The sequence below is a fragment of the Musa acuminata genome, chromosome BXJ3-3, assembly GCF_036884655.1.
Source record: "Musa acuminata AAA Group cultivar baxijiao chromosome BXJ3-3, Cavendish_Baxijiao_AAA, whole genome shotgun sequence".
Classification (NCBI taxonomy): Eukaryota; Viridiplantae; Streptophyta; class Magnoliopsida; order Zingiberales; family Musaceae; genus Musa; species Musa acuminata.
In genome coordinates, this window is record NC_088351.1 from 24,732,297 (window position 1) to 24,738,258 (window position 5,962).

The following is a 5,962-nucleotide window of genomic DNA, read 5'->3' on the forward strand; positions in this document are numbered from 1 at the left end:
GTCCTAACAGAATGTCCCTCTCAATTAGGACTCTCCTAGCTAGAGTCCTAACAGACCCGCCCTCTTCAAATCAGCCTTGTCCTCAAGGCTGAGATTCCATGAACTCAGGGAATCGGGTCTTCAGCTCCTCATATGGTTCCCATGTGGCGTCTTCAAGTGGTAGATTATTCCAGTGCACTAGTACTTCAGTAGAGGGATGTCGGCGACGCATCACGATCCTGCGATCGAGGATGGCCTGTGGTTGGGCTTGAATAACTCCATCCTCAGTTGTGTTGGGCAGTTGGATCTGGGGTGACTCGTGTTCTCCCAACTTGGGCTTTAGGCATGATACGTGGAAGACAGGGTGAATTTTGGCATCCTCAGGTAATTTAAGTCTGTATGCCACGGCTCCAATACGCTCTGTGATCTGATAGGGCCCATAAAAACGTGGGGATAGCTTCATGGAGACTCGAGTGTTGATAGAGAGTTGTTTGTATGGTTGTAGGCGAAGATAAACCCAATCTCCCACTGAAAATTCTCTTTCACTTCGTCATGTGTCGGCTTGCTGCTTCATTCTGGCTTGAGCGGTAGAGAGATTATCTTTTAACAGTTGTAAGAGTTTATCCCTATCAATCAATTCTTGGTCAACCTGATCTACCTTGGCCGAGCCAATTACATACTTTGGAATCACAGGTGCCGGTCGACCATACAATGCTTCATAAGGGGCACATTTTGTAGATGAATGATATGTAGTATTATACCACCATTCGGCCTAGGGAAGCCATTTCGCCCACTCTTTTGGTCGGTCGCTAGTGAAACACCGGAGGTATGTCTCTAAGCACCTATTTACCACCTCTATTTGGCCGTCAGTTTGTGGATGATATGCTGTGCTCATCTTGAGTTTGGTGCCTTGTAACTGAAATAACCCGGTCCAAAATTTACTAGTGAAGATCCTGTCACGATCACTTACGATGGACCTTGGCATCCCATGCAGTTTAACAATATTTTCTATGAAAATCTGGGCAATACTAGCAGCAGTGTAGGGATTTCTCACAGCACAAAAATGAGCATATTTCGTAAGTCGATCAACCACCACGAGAATCGTGCTTTTACCTTTGGAAGATGGCAGCCCTTCAATGAAGTCCATGGAGATGTCAGTCCACACTGAGTCTGGTATGGGTAGTGGTTGTAGCTTCCCTGGATTTGCCACAGTTTCACCCTTGTTCTGTTGACATATATCACATTGTGCCACATATTCAGCAATAATTTTTTTCATCCCTCTCCAATAAAAATTTTGTTTCACTCTTTTGTAGGTTCTTAGGAATCCAGAGTGCCCTGCTGAAGGTATAGAGTGCATTTCATGCAAGATGATTGCGATGCAAGGGGAGTCAGGTATAAGCACAATGCGACCTTTGTAGCGTAAATCCCTCGAATCCCATGTGTAGTGGGCTATTGCACTTGGATCCTCCTCCAATTTTTTTATGATCTTGTTGATCTCTGGATCCTTTTTCCATTCTTCCCTAATGTCCTCGAGGAGACTGGTGGTAGGAAGGGAGATGGCTGAAACCTTAGCTTGTTCAGGTAGCCGTGAGAGTGCATCTGCAACAACGTTTTCTTTCCCCTTTTTGTAAATAATTTCATAATCAAATCCAAGAAGTTTGGTTACCCATTTTTGCTGCTCAGGGGATGATATCTTTTGCTCCAAAAAGTACTTGAGGCTTTTATGGTCAGTTTTAATTTGAAATCGTCGGCCGATCAGGTAGGGTCTCCACCTCGTTACTGCGTGTACAATGGCAAGCATCTCCTTATCATATACTGACATGTTTTGATGGGAGGGAGATAATGCCTTGCTAGTGTATGCGAGTGGTCGACCATTTTGCATGAGAACGGCTCCAATTCCAACTCCAGATGCGTCGGCCTCAATGATGAAGGGTCTATTGAAATCTGGTAGCGCAAGCACCGGCGTCGTTGTCATGGCTGCTTTAAGTTTGTCGAAGGCAGCAGAGGCTTTGTCCGACCATTGGAAAGCATCTTTTTTCAGTAAAGAAGTGAGTGGTGCATTGATCTTCCCATAGTCCTTAACAAATTTTCGGTAGTAGCCCGTTAGTCCAAGGAACCCCCGCAGTAATTTCACGTTTGTAGGTTTCGGCCAGCCTTGCATTGCCTCAATTTTTGTTGGGTCTACCGCCACTCCTTCTTCTGATATTATATGCCCAAGGTACTCTACTTTTTGCTGGAGAAAGCTGCACTTTGGTTGCTTAACAAAAAGAGTATTCTCCCGAAGGATCGTCAAAACAATCCGTAAATGCTGAAAGTGAGTCTCAAGAGAAGGGCTGTAAACGAGAATATCATCGAAAAATACCAGCACAAATTTACGAAGAAAGTTCCGAAATATATCATTCATGAGACTTTGAAACGTTGAAGGAGCATTAGTGAGTCCAAAAGGCATTACCAAGAATTCATAATGGCCATCATGTGTGCGAAATGCAGTTTTTGGAATGTCATCGTCACATACCCGAATTTGGTGGTAACCGGATCGGAGGTCCAACTTCGTGAAGACTCGAGCTCCTTTCAATTCATCAAGAAGTTCATCCACCACTGGTATTGGGTATTTGTCCTTGACGGTGATGCCATTTAAAGCTCGGTAGTCAATGCACATCCGCCAAGTTCTGTCCTTCTTGCGTACAAGTAGCACCGGTGAGGAATAGGGGCTGCAACTTGGTCGAATCACCCCTGTTTCAAGCATCTCCGTTACGATCTTTTCAATTTCATCTTTCTGGAGGTGAGGATATCGGTATGGTCGAGTGTTCGCTGGTGGCTTGCCCGGAAGGATTGGAATTCGATGGTCATGTTGCCGAGAAGGAGGAAGACCGTGCGGTTCAGCAAATATGTCAGCAAATTCAGTGAGCAATTGGGCAAGATTTTGATCTTCAAATTCTATTTTCTTCCCCTCTGGTTGCTGCTGGAGGTGCATCAAAAAGGCACCATTTACCTTGTGTAAAACTTTCTCCATTCGTTGGGTCGAAATAGTGGTAACGTTGCTTCCGCGCTTCCCGCGTAGGATGATTTGTTTGCCCTTACAGTAGAATTTCATAATTAATTTAGAAAAGTTCCAAGAGACATCACCTAGTGTAGTCAGCCATTCGATACCAAGCACTGCCTCATAGTCATCGATTGGTAGGAGGAAGAAATCGGTGATAATTTCTTGGTCTTGCAGTAATAGTTTCACCTGCGGGCATCTTTGGTCGCACTTTAGGATTCTACCGTCGGCAACCTTTACATCGAACTTGCTGCAAGCTTCAATATGCAGTGTCATCCGAGCAGCAACCTTACTATTCAGGAAGTTATTAGTGCTACCCGTGTCGATGAGAACAGTGATCGGCTGTTGTTTGAGAAGGCCTCCAACTTTCATCGTTTGCGGATTTGAGTAGCCGGCTAGTGCATGTACCGTAATGTCGGTCGGCTGTGGCTCTTCTTCCATATCTTCTTCTTCATGTTCAAGACTCTCTTCTAGATGTTCAATGACCTCTTCTTCTACTGGTTCAATCATAAGAAGTCTACCTTTTTTACAGCGATGCTCGCGGCTCCACGGCTCGTCGCAATGCCAACATAACCCTTTCGCAGATCGCTCTCGAAGTTCTTCTCTTGTTAACCTTTTCGGTGCAGGGACTCGGTTGATAGTAGGGAGGGCTGAGGGCTTTAGTATTGTAGGTCGTGGAGTGATCCTTGTCCTCCGGGCTTCATTGTTCAATCGCTCCTCTTGAAGTCGTGCGAAAGAGATGGCTGCCATAAGCGTGTATGGTTGTCGCGCCTTAACTTCTCCCCGGATCTCCGGCTTTAAGCCCTCAATAAAAGTCCCCAATAACTGTTTTTCAGACCAATCACGAGTTTGATTAGATAACCTTTCAAACCTGGTTTGGTACTCCTGAATGGTGGAGGTTTGTCGGATCTTTGCTAGTTGTCCGTCAATGTTCTCATAATAAGTTGGTCCGAAGCGGATCTGTAGTCCTTCTTTGAATTGTCGCCATGAAAGGGCTCCATAAGTGTGTTCAAACCAGTCAAACCATTGTATGGCATCCCCTTCCAGATGTATAGCTGCAATTTCCACCATGGATGCATCCGCAGTTTTATGGTACCGAAAATATCGCTCCGCGCGCGAGATCCAACCAATTGGGTCTCCTTCTTCCCATCTAGGGAAGTCCACTTTCATGCGCGAATAGTTGGGGTCGGTCATAGAACCTCCCCTCTCTTGGAAGTCATCTCTTTGGGCATGATTTGATTGATTAGAGCTCTCTCCTTGATGTGATTTCTTCGGGCTTGGTGGTCGGCCCAAACTGAATTCGGTAAGGAGAGTCCGAATCTTATCCTCCATTCGTGCCTCAAAGGCTTCAAATTTAGCATTGATTGCATCCTCAGATGCCATAGTATATGACTCCAAATCTGTGATGTTAAGATCTCTCTTTTGTTGACGGGTTAAAGGCATGTATGGGTTTGATAGAAATCAGTGAAAGTTTGCTGCAGAATTGTGTTGTCTTGTAAGAGCAGAATTAACGTCAAAGAAACAGCGGTTTCTCGACGAAATCTCCACAAAAAATTTGAGAGATTTGAGGAGGGAATTGACAGCAATATCTCAGTTTATATGACAGCAAGGATGTTCAATTTAATCAAAAAAATTTCGGCAGTAACAGCAAGAAAATTGGTGTAAGTTGCGATAGCAGAATTCTCGTCGAAAAATTTCAGCAACTTACGATGAAATTTGCAGCAATATAGGAACGAAATTTTTTTTTTTTTTTTTTTTTGGATTTTCGAATATGGATAACTAAATTGCAGCAGCAGTAAGGTAGGAAACCAGAACCTGCTGCAATTCACAGGGAGATCACAGGATGATCTGCGGTGGTGGAGATGACGGTGGAATTTGGTGACGATCTTTTAAGCAATTGTGGGAATTGCTTTGGGCGGTTGTGGAGGGTTGATGGATGGCAGTGGAAGGGCAGCGAGATGCCAAGAACGCTGCTCTGATACCAGGTGTTAGAACCCTTGCAGATTCTAAACTTGGGGTTGATCTCTTTAGGGGATCGGCCTCCTTGGAACTCTATAGGGGTTCCTCCCTCCAAGTTGCTGCTCAAAGGCTGCAGAAAAGATTCATCTATTGCTTAACAAAAGAGAAGGAATACATGGCTATTTATAGGGCTTCTAAACCCTAACTCCTAATAGGACTCTTACTTAAGACTCTTACTTCTAACCAACTCCTAATATGACTCATACTCAAGACTTCTATTCCCTTACAACTCCTAATTCTTCTCTAAGAAAAAACCTCCTAACATAATGTCTCTCTCAATTAGGACTCTTCTAGTTAGAGTCCTAACAGAGTGTCCCTCTCAATTAGGACTCTCCTAGCTAGAGTCCTAACAGAATGTCCCTCTCAATTAGGACTCTCCTAGCTAGAGTCCTAACAGAGTTACAATTGTTGAATCTCAGATTTTGATAATGAAACCAATTGATAAGTATTTATGATTTGATCTACATTTTGAGTGATGCAGGATGCTTTGATCAGGATAAGACAATTAAAGCAGGAAGAACCATGTTAAGCCGAAGGAAAACATGTTCGAAGATTGGACGTCGAGCCGGAGGATCGGTCAACGTATCGATAGAAGGCTTCGGGCCTTGGATTTAAGTATCAAGCCAAGAAGAGCGAATATTGCGCCAAGGATATCGGAGTTACGGAGGTTAATTGGCCGATTGGATAATAGGTCACAAGAGAAGACGATGCGCCCAAGAATCGGACGAAGCGTCGATGGACCAATGACATGCCGGACAACATGATTCATGCTTAGTAATAATTGTCTAGATCAAAGTGTGTTTTATATATGCAGAATTAACTACGATAGTAAGGCATAAAGTAAAATGAAGTTCCGGAGTCAAGAACGTGATTTTGTTGGGAGTTCGAGAGTTCGTCGGAAGTCCGGATGTTCATTAGAAGTTC